Source organism: Triticum aestivum, chromosome 3A (genome assembly GCF_018294505.1).
Source record: "Triticum aestivum cultivar Chinese Spring chromosome 3A, IWGSC CS RefSeq v2.1, whole genome shotgun sequence".
Classification (NCBI taxonomy): domain Eukaryota; kingdom Viridiplantae; phylum Streptophyta; class Magnoliopsida; order Poales; family Poaceae; genus Triticum; species Triticum aestivum.
Window position 1 is genome coordinate 582,320,280 of NC_057800.1, and position 20,749 is coordinate 582,341,028.

Consider the following 20,749-nt stretch of genomic DNA (forward strand, 5'->3'; position numbering starts at 1 on the left):
TCATCTAGGAGTTCATCTAGCAACGAGTGATTAGATGCATCTACATACCTTTGTAGATCGCGAGCGGAAGCGTTCAAAAGAACGGTGTGATGTAGTCGTACTCGACGTGATCCAAATCACCGATGACCAGGGCCGAACGGACGGCACCTCCGCGTTCAACACACGTACGGAACAGCCACGTCTCCTCCTTCTTGATCCAACAAGGGAGGAAGGAGAGGTTGAGGGAGATGGCACCAGCAGCAGCACGACGGCGTGGTGTTGATGGAGCTGCAGTACTCCGGCAGAGCTTCGCTAAGCACTATGGAGGTGGAGGAGGTGTTGGGGAGGGAGAAGGAGGCAACCAAAGGCCAAGACGTTCAGGTATGAAGTCCCTCCTCTCCCCCACTATATATAGGAGGGCCAAGGGGGGGTGGCCGGCCCTAGGAGATCCAATCTCCTAGGGGGTGCGGCGGCCAAGGGGGGTTTCCCTCCCCCCCAAGGCACCTAGGAGGTGCCTTCCCCTCCTAGGACTCTTTCCCCCTTCAAACCCTAGGCGCATGGGCCTATGTGGGGCTGGTGCCCTTGGCCCATTAGGCCAAGGCGCACCCCCTACAGCCCATGTGGCCCCCCGGGACAGGTGGACCCACCCGGTGGACCCCCGGGACCCTTCCGGTGGTCCCGGTACAATACCGATAACCCCGAAACTTGTCCCGATGCCCGAAACAGGACTTCCCATATATAAATCTTTACCTCCGGACCATTCCGGAACTCCTCGTGACGTCCGGGATCTCATCCGGGACTCCGAACAACATTCGGGTTACTGCATATACATATCCCTACAACCCTAGCGTAACTGAACCTTAAGTGTGTAGACCCTACGGGTTCGGGAGACAAGCAGACATGACCGAGACGACTCTCCGGTCAATAACCAACAGCGGGATCTGGATACCCATGTTGGCTCCCACATGCTCCACGATGATCTCATCGGATGAACCACGATGTCGAGGATTCTATCAACCCCGTACGCTATTCCCTTTGTCTATCGATATGTTACTTGCCCGAGATTCGATCGTCGGTATCCCAATACCTCGTTCAATCTCGTTACCGGCAAGTCACTTTACTCGTACCGTAATGCATGATCCCGTGACCAGACACTTGGTCACTCTGAGCTCATTATGATGATGCATTACCGAGTGGGCCCAGTGATACCTCTCCGTCATACGGAGTGACAAATCCCAGTCTTGATCCATGTCACCCAACAGACACTTTCGGAGATACCCGTAGTCTACCTTTATAGTCACCCAGTTACGTTGTGACGTTTGGCATACCCAAAGCACTCCTACGGTATCCGGGAGTTACACGATCTCATGGTCTAAGGAAAAGATACTTGACATTGGAAAACTCTAGCAAACGAACTATACGATCTTGTGCTATGTTTAGGATTGGGTCTTGTCCATCACATCATTCTCCTAATGATGTGATCTCGTTATCAATGACATCCAGTGTCCATAGTCAGGAAACCATGACTATCTGTTGATCAACGAGCTAGTCAACTAGAGGCTCACTAGGGACATGTTGGTGTCTGTTATTCACACATGTATTACGATTTCCGGATAACACAATTATAGCATGAATAAAGACAATTATCATGAACAAGGAAATATAATAATAATGCTTTTATTATTGCCTCTAGGGCATATTTCCAACAGTCTCCCACTTGCACTAGAGTCAATAATCTAGTTACATTGTGATGAATCGAACACCCATGGAATTCTGGTGTTGATCATGTTTTGCTCTAGGGAGAGGTTTAGTCAACGGATCTGCTACATTCAGGTCCGTATGTACTTTACAAATCTCTATGTCTCCATCTTGAACATTTTCACGAATGGAGTTGAAGCGACGCTTGATGTGCCTTGTCTTCTTGTGAAACCTGGGCTCCTTGGCAAGTGCAATAGCTCCAGTGTTGTCACAGAAGAGCTTGATCGGCCCCGACGCATTGGGTATGACTCCTAGGTCGGTGATGAACTCCTTCACCCATATTGCTTCATGTGCTGCCTCCGAGGCTGCCATGTACTCCGCTTCACATGTAGATCCCGCCACGACGCTTTGCTTGCAACTGCACCAGCTTACTGCCCCACCATTCAAAATATACACGTATCCGGTTTGTGACTTAGAGTCATCCAGATCTGTGTCGAAGCTAGCGTCGACGTAACCCTTTACGACGAGCTCTTCGTCACCTCCATAAACGAGAAACATTTCCTTAGTCCTTTTCAGGTACTTCAGGATATTCTTGACCGCTGTCCAGTGTTCCTTGCCGGGATTACTTTGGTACCTTCCTACCAAACTTACGGCAAGGTTTACATCAGGTCTGGTACACAGCATGGCATACATAATAGAACCTATGGCTGAGGCATAGGGGATGACGCTCATCTCTTCTATATCTTCTGCCGTGGTCGGACATTGAGCTGAGCTCAATTTCATACCTTGCAACACAGGCAAGAACCCCTTCTTGGATTGATCCATATTGAACTTCTTCAATATCTTATCAAGGTATGTGCTTTGTGAAAGACCTATGAGGCGTCTCGATCTATCTCTATAGATTTTGATGCCTAATATATAAGCAGCTTCTCCAAGGTCCTTCATTGAAAAACTTTTATTCAAGTAGGCCTTGATGCTGTCCAAGAGTTCTATATCATTTCCCATCAAAAGTATGTCATCTACATATAATATGAGAAATGCTACAGAGCTCCCACTCACTTTCTTGTAAACGCAGGCTTCTCCATAAGTCTGTGTAAACCCAAACGCTTTGATCATCTCATCAAAGCGAATGTTCCAACTCCGAGATGCTTGCACCAGCCCATAAATCGAGCGTTGGAGCTTGCACACTTTGTCAGCATTCTTAGGATCGACAAAACCTTCCGGCTGCATCATATACAATTCTTCCTTAAGGAAACCATTAAGGAATGCCGTTTTGACGTCCATTTGCCATATTTCGTAATCATAGAATGCGGCAATTGCTAACATGATTCGGACGGACTTCAGCTTCGCTACCGGTGAGAAAGTCTCATCGTAGTCAACCCCTTGAACTTGTCGATAACCCTTAGCGACAAGCCGAGCTTTATAGATGGTCACATTACCATCCGCGTCTGTCTTCTTCTTAAAGATCCATTTATTTTCTATGGCTCGCCGCTCAACGGGCAAGTCAGTCAAAGTCCATACTTTGTTTTCATACATGGATCCTATCTCGGATTTCATGGCTTCCAGCCATTTGTCGGAATCCGGGCCCGCCATCGCTTCTTCATAGTTCGAAGGTTCACCGTTGTCTAACAGCATGATTTCCAAGACAGGGTTGCCGTACCACTCTGGTGCGGAACGTGTCCTTGTGGACCTTCGAATTTCAGTAGGGGCTTGATCAGAAGTATCTTGATCATTATCATTAACTTCCTCTCTAGTCGGTGCTGGCACCTCAGGAACATTTTCTTGAGTTGCGCCATTTTCCGGTTCAAGAGGCAATACTTCATCAAGCTCTACTTTCCTCCCACTTACTTCTTTCGAGAGAAACTCTTTCTCCAGAAAGGACCCATTCTTGGCAACAAAGATCTTGCCTTCGGATCTGAGGTAGAAGGTGTACCCAATAGTTTCTTTTGGGTATCCTATGAAGACGCATTTTTCCGATTTGGGTTCGAGCTTTTCAGGTTGAAGTTTCTTGACATAAGCATCGCATCCCCAAACTTTTAGAAACGACAGCTTAGGTTTCTTCCCAAACCATAATTCATACGGTGTCGTCTCAACGGATTTCGACGGAGCCCTATTTAAAGTGAATGCGGCAGTCTCTAAAGCATAGCCCCAAAAAGAAAGCGGTAAATCGGTAAGAGACATCATAGATCGCACCATATCTAACAGAGTGCGATTACGACGTTCGGACACACCATTACGCTGAGGTGTTCCAGGCGGCGTGAGTTGTGAAACTATTCCACATTTTCTTAAGTGTGCCCCAAACTCGTGACTCAAGTATTCTCCTCCACGATCTGATCGTAGAAACTTGATTTTCCTGTCACGTTGATTTTCAACCTCACTCTGAAATTCCTTGAACTTTTCAAAGGTTTCAGACTTGTGTTTCATTAAGTAGATATACCCATACCTACTTAAATCATCAGTGAGGGTGAGAACATAACGATAGCCACCGCGAGCCTCAACACTCATCGGACCGCACACATCAGTATGTATGATTTCCAATAAGTCGGTTGCTCGCTCCATTGTTCCTGAGAACGGAGTCTTGGTCATTTTACCCATAAGGCATGGTTCGCACGTGTCAAATGATTCATAATCAAGAGACTCTAAAAGTCCATCAGCATGGAGCTTCTTCATGCGTTTGACACCTATGTGACCAAGGCGGCAGTGCCACAAGTATGTGGGACTATCATTATCAACCTTACTTCTTTTGGTACTCACATTATGAACATGTGTAGCATCACGTTCGAGATTCATAAAGAATAAACCATTCACCATAGGAGCATGACCATAAAACATATCTCTCATAAAAATGGAACAACCATTATTCTCAGATTTAAAAGAGTAGCCATCTCGAATTAAACGAGATCCCGATACAATGTTCATGCTCAAAGCTGGCACTAAATAACAATTATTAAGGTTTAAAACTAATCCCGAAGGGAGATGCAGAGGTAGCGTGCCGACGGCGATCACATTGACCTTGGAACCATTCCCGACGCGCATCGTCACCTCGTCCTTTGCCAGTTTCCGCTTATTCCGCAGCCCCTGCTTTGAGTTACAAATGTGAGCAACTGCACCGGTATCAAATACCCAGGAGCCACTACGGGCACTAGTAAGGTACACATCAATTACATGTATATCACATATACCTTTTGTTTTGCCGGCCTTCTTATCCGCTAAGTACTTAGGGCAGTTCCGCTTCCAGTGACCGCTTCCCTTGCAATAAAAGCACTCAGTCTCGGGCTTGGGTCCATTCTTTGGCTTCTTCCCGGCAGCTTGCTTGCCGGGCGCGGCAACCTCCTTGCCGTCCTTCTTGAAGTTCTTTTTACCCTTGCCTTTCTTGAACTTAGTGGTTTTATTGACCATCAACACTTGATGTTCCTTCCTGACTTCTACCTCTGCTGATTTCAGCATAGCAAATACTTCAGGAATGGTCTTTTCCATCCCCTGCATATTGAAGTTCATCACAAAGCTCTTGTAGCTTGGTGGAAGCGACTGGAGGATTCTGTCAATGACCGCATCATCCGGGAGATTAACTCCCAGCTGAGTCAAGCGGTTATGCAACCCAGACATAGTGAGTATGTGCTCACTGACAGAACTGTTTTCCTCCATCTTACAGCTGAAGAATTTGTCGGAGACTTCATATCTCTCGACCCGGGCATGAGCTTGGAAAACCATTTTCAGCTCTTCGAACATCTCATATGCTCCATGTCTCTCAAAACGCTTTTGGAGCCCCGGCTCTAGGCTGTAAAGCATGCCGCACTGAACGAGGGAGTAGTCATCGAAACGTGCCTGCCAAGCGTTCATAACATCTTGTTCTGCAGGGAGAACGGGTGCGTCACCAAGCGGTGCTTGTAGGACATAATCTTTCTTGGCAGCTATGAGGATGATCCTCAGGTTCCGGACCCAGTCCGTATAGTTGCTGCCATCGTCTTTCAGCTTAGTTTTCTCTAGGAACGCGTTGAAGTTGAGGACTACGTTGGCCATTTGATCTACAAGACATATTGCAAAGATTTTAGACTAAGTTCATGATAATTAAGTTCAACTAATCAAATTATTAGTGAACTCCCACTTAGATTAGACATCCCTCTAGTCATCTAAGTATTACATGATCCGAGTTAAACTAGACCGTGTCCGATCATCACGTGAGACGGACTAGTCAACATCGGTGAACATCTTCATGTTGATCGTATCTTCTATACGACTCATGCTCGACCTTTCGGTCTTCTGTGTTCCGAGGCCATGTCTGTACATGCTAGGCTCGTCAAGTCAACCTAAGTGTTTGCATGTGTAAATCTGTCTTACACCCGTTGTATGTGAACGTCTGAATAAAACACCCGATCATCACGTGGTGTTTTGAAACAGCGAACTGTCGCAACGGTGCACAGTTAGGGGGAACACTTCTTGAATTTATTGTGAGGGATCATCTTATTTACTACCGTCGTTCTAAGTAAACAAGATGCAAAACATGATAAACATCACATGCAATCAAATAATAAACGTGACATGATATGGCCAATATCACATAGCTCCTTTGATCTCCATCTTGGGGCTCCATGATCATCTTGTCACCGGCTTGACACCATGATCTCCATCATCATGATCTCCATCATCGTGTCTCCATGAAGTTGCTCGCCAACTATTACTTCTACTACTATGGCTAACGCGTTTAGCAATAAAGTAAAGTAATTTACATGGCGTTTCTTGATGACACGCAGGTCATATAAAAGAATAAAGACAACTCCTATGGCTCCTGCCGGTTGTCATACTCATCGACATGCAAGTCGTGATTCCTATTACAATAGCATGAACATCTCATACATCACATATAGATCATTCATCATTCATCACAACTTTGGCCATATCATATCACAAACCACTTGCTGCAAAAACAAGTTAGACGTCCTCTAATTGTTGTTGCAAGTTTTACGTGGCTGAATTAGGGTTCTAGCAAGAACGTTTTCTTACCTACGTTAAAGCCACAACGTGATTTGTCAACTTCTATTTACCCTTCATAAGGACCCTGTTCATCGATTCCGCTCCAACTAAAGTAGGAGAGACAGACACCCGCCAGCCACCTTATGCAACTAGTGCATGTTAGTCGGTGGAACCGGTCTCACGTAAGCGTACGTGTAAGGTTGGTCCGGGCCGCTTCATCCCACAATACCGCTGAAGCAAGAAAGGACTAGTAACGGCAAGAAAGTTGACAAATCTACGCCCACAACAAATTGTGTTCTACTCGCGCAAGAAGAACTACGCATAGACCTAGCTCATGATGCCACTGTTGGGGAACGTTGCAGAAAACAAAAATTTTCCTACTCGTTTCACCAAGATCATCTAGGAGTTCATCTAGCAACGAGTGATTAGATGCATCTACATACCTTTGTAGATCGCGAGCGGAAGCGTTCAAAAGAACGGTGATGATGTAGTCGTACTCGACGTGATCCAAATCACCGATGACCAGCGCCGAACGGACGGCACCTCCGCGTTCAACACACGTACGGAACAGCCACGTCTCCTCCTTCTTGATCCAGCAAGGGAGGGAGGAGAGGTTGAGGGAGATGGCACCAGCAGCAGCACGACGGCGTGGTGTTGATGGAGCTGCAGTACTCCGGCAGAGCTTCGCTAAGCACTATGGAGGTGGAGGAGGTGTTGGGGAGGGAGAAGGAGGCAACCAAAGGCCAAGGCGTTCAGGTATGAAGTCCCTCCTCTCCCCCACTATATATAGGAGGGCCAAGGGGGGGTGGCCGGCCCTAGGAGATCCAATCTCCTAGGGGGTGCGGCGGCCAAGGGGGGTTTCCCTCCCCCCCAAGGCACCTAGGAGGTGCCTTCCCCTCCTAGGACTCTTTCCCCCTTCAAACCCTAGGCGCATGGGCCTATGTGGGGCTGGTGCCCTTGGCCCATTAGGCCAAGGCGCACCCCCTACAGCCCATGTGGCCCCCCGGGACAGGTGGACCCACCCGGTGGACCCCCGGGACCCTTCCGGTGGTCCCGGTACAATACCGATAACCCCGAAACTTGTCCCGATGCCCGAAACAGGACTTCCCATATATAAATCTTTACCTCCGGACCATTCCGGAACTCCTCGTGACGTCCGGGATCTCATCCGGGACTCCGAACAACATTCGGGTTACTGCATATACATATCCCTACAACCCTAGCGTAACTGAACCTTAAGTGTGTAGACCCTACGGGTTCGGGAGACAAGCAGACATGACCGAGACGACTCTCCGGTCAATAACCAACAGCGGGATCTGGATACCCATGTTGGCTCCCACATGCTCCACGATGATCTCATCGGATGAACCACGATGTCGAGGATTCTATCAACCCCGTACGCTATTCCCTTTGTCTATCGATATGTTACTTGCCCGAGATTCGATCGTCGGTATCCCAATACCTCGTTCAATCTCGTTACCGGCAAGTCACTTTACTCGTACCGTAATGCATGATCCCGTGACCAGACACTTGGTCACTCTGAGCTCATTATGATGATGCATTACCGAGTGGGCCCAGTGATACCTCTCCGTCATACGGAGTGACAAATCCCAGTCTTGATCCATGTCACCCAACAGACACTTTCGGAGATACCCGTAGTCTACCTTTATAGTCACCCAGTTACGTTGTGACGTTTGGCATACCCAAAGCACTCCTACGGTATCCGGGAGTTACACGATCTCATGGTCTAAGGAAAAGATACTTGACATTGGAAAACTCTAGCAAACGAACTATACGATCTTGTGCTATGTTTAGGATTGGGTCTTGTCCATCACATCATTCTCCTAATGATGTGATCTCGTTATCAATGACATCCAGTGTCCATAGTCAGGAAACCATGACTATCTGTTGATCAACGAGCTAGTCAACTAGAGGCTCACTAGGGACATGTCGGTGTCTGTTATTCACACATGTATTACGATTTCCGGATAACACAATTATAGCATGAATAAAGACAATTATCATGAACAAGGAAATATAATAATAATGCTTTTATTATTGCCTCTAGGGCATATTTCCAACAATATAGGCATCACGTCTGCGACAAGTAGACGAAAACGATTCTGCATCTACTACTATTACTCCACACATCGACCGCTATCCAGCATGCATCTAGAGAATTAAGTTCATAAGAACAGAGTATTGCTTTAAGTAAGATGACATGATGTAGAGGGATAAACTCATGCAATATGATATAAACCCCATCTTTTTATCCTCGATGGCAACAATACAATACGTGCCTTGCTGCCCCTACTGTCATAGGGAAAGGACACCGCAAGATTGAACCCAAAGCTAAGCACTTCTCCCATTGCAAGAAAGATCAATCTAGTAGGCCAAACCAAACTGATAATTCAAAGAGACTTGCAAAGATAAACCAATCATGCATAAAAGAATTCAGAGGAGATTCAAATATTGTTCATAGATAAACTTGATCATAAACCCACAATTCATCGGATCTCGACAAACACACCGCTAAACAAGATCACATCGAATAGATCTCCAAGAAGATTGAGGAGAACCTTCTATTGAGATCCAAAGAGAGAGAAGAAGCCATCTAGCTAATAACTATGGACCCGTAGGTCTGAAGTAAACTACTCACACATCACCGGAGAGGCCATGGAGTTGATGTAGAGGCCCTCCGTGATCAATGCCCCCTCTGACGGAGCTCCAGAAAAGGCCCCAAGTTGGATCTCTCGGGTATAGAAGGTTGTGGTGGTGGAATTAGGTTTTCGTGGTGCTTCTGGATGTTTGGGGGTACGTGGATATATATAGGAGGAAGAAGTACGTCGGTGGAGCAACGAGGGGCCCACGAGGGTGGAGGGCGCGCCCCCTGCCTCATGGCCTCCTCGATCGTTTCTTGACGCCCACTCCAAGTCTCCTGGATCACGTTTGTTGAGAAAATAACGTTCCTGAAGGTTTCATTCCATTTGGACTCTGTTTGATATTCCTTTTCTGTGAAACCCTAAAATAGGCAAAAAAACAGCAATTTGGGCTCGGCCTCCGGTTAGTAGGTTAGTCCCAATAATGATATAAAAGTGCAAAATAAAGCCCAATAACATCCAAAATAGATAATATAATAGCATGGAGCAATCAAAAATTATAGATACATTGGAGACGTAGCAAGCATCCCCAAGCTTAATTCATGCTCGTCCTCGAGTAGGTAAATGATAAAAGAAGAATTTTTGATGTAGAATGCTTTGTAACATATTTCTCAATGTAATTTTTCTTTATTGTGGCATGAATGTTCAGATCCGAAAGATTCAAGATAAAAGTTTAATATTGACATAAAAATAATAATACTTCAAGCATATTAACTAAGCAATCATGTCTTCTCAAAATAACATGGCCAAAGAAAGTTATCCCTACAAAATCATATAGTCTTGCTATGCTCTATCTTCACCACACAAAATATTTAAATCATGCACAACCCCGATGACAAGCCAAGCAATTGTTCACTTGGTACAATGCTCTAATAATGATGATCATCACACTTTATTTACTTACAACTCAAGAATTACAACTCGATACTTAGAACAAAAATATGACTCTATGTGAATGCCTCCGGCGGTGTATCAGGATGTGCAATGATACATGAGTGACATGTATGAAGAATTATGAACGGTGGCTTTGCCACAAATTTGATGTCAACTACATTATCATGCAAGCAATATGACAATGATGAAGCGTGTCATAATAACGGAACGGTGGAAAGTTGCATGGAAATATATCTCGCGATGGCTATTGAAATGCCATAATAGGTAGGTATGGTGGCTGTTTTGAGGAAGGTATATGGTGGGTCTATGGTACCGGCGGAAGTTGCGCGATACTAGAGAGGCTAGTAATGGTGGAAGGGTGAGAGTGTGTATAATCCATGGACTCAACATTAGTCATAAAGAACTCACATACTTATTGCAAAAATCTATTAGTCATCGAAACAAAGTATTACGCGCATGCTCCTAGGTGGATATATTGGTAGGAAAAGACCATCGCTCGTCCCCGACCGCCACTCATAAGGAAGGCAATAAATAAATAAATCATGCTCCGACTTAATCACATAACGGTTCACCATACGTGCATGCTACGAGAATCACACAGTTCAACACAAGTATTTCTCAAATTGACAACTACTCAACTAGCATGACTCTAATATCACCATCTCCATATCTCAAAACAATTATCAAGTATCAAACTTCTTCATAGTATTCAATGCACTTCTATGAAAGTTTTATATTAAAGCATATTTCCATGTTGTTCTAAAGGACTCTCAAAATAATATAAGTGAAGCATGAGAGATCAACTATTTTTATAAAATAAAACCACCGCCGTGCTCTAAAAGATATAAGTGAAGCACTAGACCAAAAACTATATAGCTCAAAAGATATAAGTGAAGCACATAGAGTATTCTAATAAATTTCAAATCATGTGAGTCTCTCTCAAAAGGTGTGTACAGCAAGTATGATTGTGGTAAACTAAAAAGCAAAGACTCAAATCAAACAAGACGCTCCAAGCAAAACACATATCATGTGGTGAATAAAAATATAGCTCCAAGTAACGTTACCGATAGGCGAAGACGAAAGAGGGGATGCCTTCCGGGGCATCCCCAAGCTTAGGATTTTTGGTGTCCTTGAATTTTACCTTGGGATGCCATGGGAATCCCCAATCTTAGTCTCTTGCCACTCCTTGTTCCATAATCCATCAAATCTTTACCGAAAACTTGAAAACTTCACAACACAAAACTCAAAATAGAAAATCTCGTGAGTTGCGTTAGCGAAAGAAAACAAAACACCACTGCAAGGTACTGTAATGAACTCATTATTTATTTATATTTGTGTTAAACCTACTGTATTCCAACTTCTCTATGGTTTATAAACTCTTTTACTAGCCATAGATTCATCAAAATAAGCAAACAACACACGAAAAACAGAATCTGTCAAAAACAGAACAGTCTGTAGTAATCTGTAGCTAACGCAAACTTCTAGAACCCCAAAAATTCTAAAATAAATTGCTGGACGTGAAGAATTTATCTATTAATCATTTTCAAAAATAATTAAATAAATAGCACTTTCCTAATAAAAATGGCAGCAATTCTCGTGAGCGCTAAAGTTTCTGTTTTTTACAGCAAGATCAAAAAGACTTTCCCCCAAGTCTTCCCAATGGTTCTACTTGGCACAAACACTAATTAAACACAAAAAACACAACCAAAACAGAGGATAGATAAATTATTTATTAGTAAACATGAGCAAAAATCAAGGAATAAAAATAAAATTGGGTTGCCTCCCGACAAGCGCTATAGTTTAACGCCCCTAGCTAGGCATAAAAGCGAAGATAGATCTAGGTATTGCCATCTTTGGTAGGAAATCCATAAGTGGATCTCATAATAGATTAATAAGGTAATTTAATTTTCTTTCTAGGGAAGTGTTTCATGCCCTTCCTTAATGGAAATTGGAATTTAATATTCCCTTCCTTCATATGAATAATTGCACTAATCATTCTAAGGAAAGGTCTATCAAGAATAATAGGACATGAAAGATTGCAATCTATGTCAAGAACAATGAAATCTACGGGCACATAGTTCCTATTTGCAACAATAAGAACATCATTGATTCTTCCCATAGGTTTCTTAATAGTAGAATCCGCAAGGTGCAAGTTTAAAGAACAATCATCAAAATTACGGAAACCTAGCAAATCACAAAAAGTTTTTGGAATCGTTGAAACACTAGCACCCAAATCACACAAAGCATAGCACTCATGATCTTTAATTTTTATTTTTATTGTAGGTTCCCACTCATCATAAAGTTTTCTAGCGATAGAAACTTCGAACTCAAGTCTTTCTTCATAAGATTGCATCAAAGCATCAACGATATGTTTAGTAAAAGCTTTATTTTGACTATAAGCATGAGGAGAATTTAGCATGGATTGCAACAAGGAAATGCAATCTATCAAAGAGCAATCATCATAATTAATTCATTGAAATCCAAAATGGTGGGTTCATTGCTATTTAAAATTTTAATCTCTTCAATCCCACTTTTACCAAATTTTGCATCAAGATCTAAAAACTTCAAATTTTTGGAACGCCTTCTAGGTAAAGGTGGCTCATCTTCAGTCCCATCATTATCAAGATTCATATTGGAAAACAAAGATTTAATAGGAGACACATCAATAACTTTTGGATCTTCACCCTTATTATCATGAAAACTAGAAGAACACGCTTTCACAAAGCAATCTTTCTTAGCATGCATCCTAGCGGTTCTTTCTTAACATCAAGAGAAATTCTATCAACGTTTCTAGCCAATTCATCAACCTTAAGCAATTTTTCTTCAAGCTTGCATTGAAATTCTTTTGCGAATTCATAAACTCCTTAACACTAGTCTCAAATTCAGAGGACATATTATTAAAATTACCATAAGAATTGTTGTAGGAATTACCATAACTATTAGAGGAATTACTAGGAAACGACCTAGAATTAAAATTACCTCTATACGCGTTGTTACCAAAATTGTTCCTACCAACAAAATTCACATCCATAGATTCATTATTATTCTCAATCAAAGTAGACAAAGGCATATCATTAGGATCAGTAGGAGCACTCTTATTAGGAAACAATTTCATAAGTTCATCCATATTTCCACTCAAAACATTAATTTCTTCTATCGCATGCACTTTTTTATTAGTAGATCTTTCAGTGTGCCATTGAGAATAATTAACCATAATATTATCTAGGAGTTTGGTAGCTTCTCCTAAAGTGATTTCCATAAAAGTGCCTCCCGCGGCCAAATCTAAAAGATTTCTAGAAGAAAAATTCAATCCGGCATAAAAATTCTGTATAATCATCCATAAATTCAAACCATTTGTAGGGCAATTATGTATCATTAGTTTCATCCTCTCCCAAGATTGTGCAACATGTTCATGATCAAGTTGCTTAAAATTCATAATATCGTTTCTAAGAGAGATGATTTTAGCGGGAGGAAAATACTTAGAGATAAAAGCATCTTTGCACTTATTCCAAGAATCAATACTATTTTTAGGCAAAGAAGAAAACCAAGCTTTAGTATGATCTCTAAGCGAAAACGGGAATAGCTTAAGTTTAATAATATCATTATCCACATCTTTCTTCTTTTGCATATCACACAAATCCCCAATGTTGTTTAGATGGGTAGCAGCATCTTCACTAGGAAGGCCGGCGAATTGATCTTTCATGACAAGATTCAACAAAGCAACATTAATTTCACAAGATTCAACATCGGTAAGAGGAGCAATCAGAGTGCTAAGAAAATCATTGTTGTTGGTATTGGCAAAGTCACACAATTTAGTATTATATTGAGCCATCGTGACAAGCAAGCAATCCAACACACGAGCAAACAAGAAGCAAGCGAAAAAGAGGCAAACGGAAAAGAGAGGGCGAATAAAACGGCAAGGGTGAAGTGGGGGAGAGGAAAACGAGAGGCAAATGGCAAATGATGTAATGCGAGGGATAAGAGTTTGTGATGGGTACTTGGTATGTCTTGACTTGTACGTAGACTCCGGCAACGGTGCCAGAAATGGCTTGTTGTCGGGAGTCAAATCTTGACTTGACTTGGCACGAATCTCCCCGGCAATGATGCCAGAAATCCTTCTTGCTACCTCTTGAGCACTGCGTTGGTTTTCCCTTGAAGAGGAAAGGGTGATGCAGTAAAGTAGCATAAGTATTTCCCTCAGTTTTTGAGAACCAAGGTATCAATCCAGTAGGAGATCATGCTCGAGTCCCACGCACCTACACAAACAAATAAGAACCTCGCAACCAACGTGATAAAGGGGTTGTCAATCCCTTCACGGTCACTTACGAGAGTGAGATCTAATAGATATGATAATATAATATTTTTGGAATTTTTATGATAAAGAGAAAAAAAGATGCAAAGTAAAAAAGGCAATAGAAATAACTAAGTGTTGGAAGATTAATATGATGGAAGATAGACCCGGGGGCCATAGGTTTCACTAGTGGCTTCTCTCAAGAGCATAAGTATTACGGTGGGTAAACGAATTACTGTCGAGCAATTGATAGAATTGAGTATAGTTATGAGAATATATAGGTATGATCATGTATATAGGCATCCCATCCGCAAAAAGTAGACCGAAACGATTGTGCATCTACTACTATTACTCCACACATCGACCGCTATCCAGCATGCATCTAGAGTACTAACTTCATAAGAACAGAGTAATGCTTTAAGTAAGATGCCATGATATAGAGGGATAAACTCATGCAATATGATATAAACCCCATCTTTTTTATCCTCGATGGAAACAATACAATACGTGCCTTGCTGCTCCTGCTGTCACTGGGAAAGGACACCGCAAGATTGAACCCAAATCTAAGCACTTCTCCCATTGCAAGAAAGATCAATCTAGTAGGCCAAACTGTCGTGGAGTTGACACGACAGATGTCCTAGAGCAAGGACTTAGTCGTAGGGCCATCGCACTAGGAACTTAAAGGGGTTAATCGGGACAAAGGACACACGAGAGAGTTTTTATACTAGTTCAGCCCCTTACAATGAAGGTAAAAGCCTACGTCTAGTTGGGATTGGTATTGCTGAAGTTTCGATCTCCAAGAGGCTTAACTCGCCGGCTTGGTTATCGACTTGGTTGTTTCTTGCCCTAAACCACCACCGGGTCGTCCCCTTATATACACGGGTTGACGCCGGTGGCCTACAGAGTCCCAGCCGGCTCATAATCGTGTCCGGCTCGGTGACTTCCTTTACATGCCTTTCTTTACAAGTCTTTCCTTGCATCCGGCGGTTTACAGTATCAGGCCTTAAGCCGGCCCCAGGCCTTTGGGCCTTCTATACGTTTAGTAAACTATCATCTTGAATGTTTATCGAGCTTCTTATGTAACCCGCCATTAGGGATGACCCGGCCCCAGGTTGACTTTGAACTTTGTTCTTTGTCAATCTTCAATACTTAGGTGGAATCTATCCTCTGTCTGAGAACTTCTATAACCTGCCATGACGTTATCTTCTGAAAACACAAAAAACTTTCATGACGTCATCTTCCAACGGATCTTTCATTTTTTAATGCCTTCCGAGAATCGAGGCATCCGTTTAGTTGGATAATCATTATTCGGGTCTCCTTGATTTTCGCGCCCGCCTGTTCGCGCACTCCCTTATAAATAGGCACGACCTAGGTGTTTTTCATTCTCCCCCTTATGTCGTCTTCCTCCTCTCGCTGTTTCGCTGCCGCTCGAGCTCTGCCGCCGCCGCTGCAGATCTCCTCGTCTTTTTCACCTCAGGCCGCTGCATCGACCTGATTTGACCAGAGAAACGCGATGAACCTCCGCAGTAGCCCTGCATCTATAAGTCCCTTTCCTTCTCTGCCTTAGATCTGCATTACGGCTTCTCGAGTTCGTCGGTGTTCGTCGGTGTTCGTCACAGACTCTTGGTAGATTTCACCTCCGATGCCCTTTCCTGATCGTCCGATAGTGTAGAACTGCTACGGTAGCTGTTTGGCATTCATTTTTGATACCAGTAGATCTCTTTCTCCTGTATAGATGCTTTGTTGGCTAATAAACTCATCTGTACTGGAGTTTTAGGTCTAGAATATTTTCTTTTTGGGACAGCCATTTGATCCAGAATAGTAATGATAGCTTGGTGAAACTTGTTTATGCCAACACTTAGCTGAATCTGTTTTCTGAGAAAATCTGTAGTCATGGCGGCTTACCACTCCGGCTTTCTTTTCCTTATATGTCATTAGCCCTTAGTTTAAGCTGCCGTTACTTGCTTTACAACTTCAACCTTTAACTATAAATTGAACCGGCATGTTGTTTTTCCTTTTTTAGTTCCTTACACGTCATGCCGTCAAAGACACCCACCATCTGCAATTGGGTCCCCTCAACCATAACTGAGGAGCATTTAAAAGAGTTCTTCCTCATTGGGTTTCTGCCCTCAAGAAGCATCATGTCTTATTGTGCTCCTGACCTGGAAGAAGAACGACCCAATCCAAAAGATGACGAAGTGATCGTCTTTACTGACCACATGAATCGGGGCTTTTGACCGCCCGGTTCAAAGTTTTTCAGAGAAGTTCTTCAGTTTTTCAAACTCCATCCTCGGGATATTGGGTCCAATTCCATATCCAATATCTGTAACTTCCAAGTGCTCTATGAGGTATATCTTCAGCAAGAGCCGAATGTGGAACTATTTAGAGAGTACTTCTATCTGAACCGGCAGAACGAGTGCACCAATGGCCTTAGCTTAGAACTTGGAGGCATCTCAATTCAGCGCCGGCAGGGTGCTGTCTTCCCTCTCATAGTTTTACCAAGTCACCCAAAGGACTAGAATCAAACTTGGTTTTACTGTTAGGATATCTCACCCGCCAACGAGAAGCCACTGCCGGGTTACCGCCCCGACCGTCTTGACCCCAAGTTTGCCCTGTCAGATAAACTTACCATTGCTGAACGCAAGAAGATGCTTCCATCTATCAGAAGAATCAACGGTTTGTTGGGGAATGGTTTAACCGGAGTCGATGTAACCCGCTGCTAGATCTCATGGTGGATTATTCCATTAAGCCGTTGTTCAAAATTGATGTATGAATATGGTGGAGAACCAGACGACTCTCTCCATCATACCCCGGTTCAACTAACCGAGGAGGACATTGTCGCAATGTCAAACCTTCTGGTGAATGCGAAGTATGAAGACTGCAGTGTTGTTGGGTTAAATCCTTTCTAGAAGCTTAACCTGGTACCAGAAGTAAGGACATTCTGATCTTTTTTCCTTTGTATTTTGTCCAGCCATATTGTTTATCACTGATCCTTCCTCTTGTCTTTGTAGGCCAACTCTGACTTTTGGAAAGTGAAATATGACCACGAAGCTGCCAAGAAGGCGAAACTTTCCGCCATGAACGCCAAGAAATCGACCCGGAGAACGAAGAAGAAAACCGCTGTTGAAGATTTAATGAAACTTGATGACACGTCTGACTCGCAGGTAGCCCTTGATTCCCTTGGCCAACTTTTTAACAATCTTATTGACACTGATCCTTACCAGGATGACACTGGGGCCAGTCAGGCCGGGGAAGTAGAGGTAACTATCATTTCCTCCAACTCAGAGCCCTTACCAAGACACAAAGTTCGATGAGTGATCCGTAAAGTAAGGTTTTCTAACCCCTTAGCTCACTTGGATCCCAACTTTCATTTGAAAAAGCAGCAACATGAAAGCCGCCGTGAAGTTGAGATTGAAGATGAACCGGCTGTCGTCCTTCAACAGACCCCTCGGAAACGCCCAAACGAGGTTTACTTATCACTGTCCTTAACTTGTTTTAATGAATCCCGCTCCTTGTATTTCTTTTAACTCCTTTTCTTTTACCTTTTCAGGAGGTGTCTCGTTCCTCAGGAGACTCATCACAAACACAATTTCCGGCTTTCAAGACTGCTCCTGGGTAATCAGAAATCCTCTTTTCTTCCGGGTTGATCAATTGTATCTTGATACTGACTATCCTGCAATATTTTTTCCTTAGCGGCCAGGCTAAATCCAAGAAGGCAAAGGCAGCAAAACCGGTGGAAGACCCGCCAGTACTAGCATCTGACTCGGCTAGGACGCCTTCTCCATTAACTGACGCCCCAGAAGACCCGCCTATTGTCAATGAAGCAAATCCTCCAGAGCCGTCCCTTGACAAAGCCACTATGAATCCTTCTACAGCTGGACCGTCAAGCTCAACTGACCCGCCGTCTCCACGTGTTCAAGATGTTCAAATTACTGGAAGCCGCTTTGTTGAGCCCGGGAACCCAACAGTGTTGGCTCAGTGCACAGCAAAGCAAGAAGCATTGGAGAGGCAGAAGGTTCACTTTGATGTTGCCAATTATGACCGACTCAATGCCAGTGATATCTTATCCGGCTATCTCAGTCATGTACACTCCAGTCATGAGTCTGAGATCGAGATGGTCAAGCAGCTTCAGTTGAAGTATGAGGTACGTTGTTTCCGGTTTACTAATATTCCTTCAGCCCCCAAGTCTTCAGATTATGAGAGAAACAGAATAACCTGTAGGCTTAAAGTATAGTCCGAGACTTTTACCTCTGAATCTTTGCCTGATATTGATAGAAACAAAAACTTCACTTGTAGTCCCCAAGGACCGGTTTATTTTGACCATCAATGAATCGGTACTTTAGAATTTAAAACCGTCTTCAAAATACTTAATCCTCCGGTTTAACCTTGATAAATTTGCGGAACTGCGTACATTAGCCCCCAAGTGCCAAGTGCTGTTACTTTGTAAGGGACTTGGGACTTTAAATATGTTTGTAGAGTCGTAAAAATTTGATTTGGCATACATTAGCCCCCAAGTGTCAAGTGGTTTACTCGTAAAGTACTTTGAGACTTGAATCTTGAATTTGAATATTTGAATTTGAAACCAAGTCTTGACTTATCTGAACGTTTCACAGAATGCGTTGTCTAAGTTGAACTCTCAATTGTCGGACGCAAAGACCTGGCTAGCAAGTCAGGAGTCCGAAATCAAATCTTCCACTTCCAAACTGCAAATGAACCTTTCTGCAACGGAAAATTTGAAGACCAGCTTTGCTGCCAAGGAGAAGGTTTGGGAAAATGAGAAAACACTTCTGACCCGACGAGCTGAGACGGCTGAAACAGTTCTGAAAGAAATTTCAACAGAGTTGAATGGTTTAAAGGGCCAGGTGTCTCAGATGGTCGCTGCTATCTTTGGTAAGCTGCCTGATTTGTCCTTTCGCATAATTTTTGCGAAACTGGAGTATAATCTGCCAACTTACTTTGTTAAAAATATATGCAGGTCCATGAAGTAAAAATCTAAGCCAAGACCCATTGATTAAACTGAAGGCAGTATACACCTTGGTTGAACAATTGTATATTGGTGCACAACGGGCTCTGGCCGCTATCTCTCCTGCCAATCAAGGACCCAACCGGCTTAGCGATGTCCTGAAGAAGCTGTCCATCCTTCCTGCTAGATTCCAAGAAGTAAAACGCTCCTGCGTGCAAGCCGGAGCTTTGACTGCCCTAAGCCGCTCCAAGGCTTGGGTGCCAGACCTAGACCTGGCGAACGTAGCAAGAGGTTACCCTACTGTGAAGGAGGACGAGTCTCCGTTTGATCAGGATGATTTCATAGCGTGTGTACGCGAAGTCCGGCCTCAAGCGACTAGTCTTGGAGATGACACCATTGTTGACAAGTACCAGTCGGGTTTTGATAGTGAACATAAGAAGATGGCCACTCCTTCATACAAAGTAGCAGATATGATCCCACCAGTGAGAGAAGATACCTTTGCCCCAGAAATTGACCCGGTCGGCCAGATTGACGATGAAGCCAAATTTGTCGCCATGAACGGCTTTGATTGGTCAAAATCCAACTTCCAGCAAACAGAAGGTGGTGAACCGGCGAGGGAGAGACGATGATCATCTTCATAGGCTTATAAAGCCTTGTAATAACTTTAGTTGCTAAAACACCGCATGTTTGCTTATGCCGTCGTGCATAAAATACTTCTATGTGAATCTACTTCCAGATGTCAATGTATGCATCGTTTAATGTTTGTCTCTGCGATATTTGAACTCTGTTCCTGTGAATACAAGAAAAAGACTGGCAAGGCGGTTTAGAACCAAACGGGCTTAAACACCCTAATTTACAGCCAATATATTTACCTCAATAAAAACAGAGACAAATATAAAGAAAAGGTAAGGGTTAATATGAATTCTTGAGTTAACGCAGCGGGTAAGCGCGTATAAGTAAGAATCATACCTTGTCCTTGTTGATCCTTAGATCGCCGGTTTTAATAATACGGGTGGTGAACTTGATAATTCAATATGTATGAAAATTTAATACTTCTTGAATACTCAATGATCATCATATCTTAGTAGCTCATACCTTTGGATCCTTGAGCCGCCGGCTTAAATAACCCGGGCGGCTGTGTTGTTCAATAATTGAGCCGGTGAAGAAAACCAGCTATCTTATTTGTAATATTGAAACAACAAAAGCTAAAAGGCAAGCAACAGATAATAAACATAATTTTAACTCTGTATTCAAAAAGCTGGGGGTTTCTAATTCGAATACGATCAGTAAACC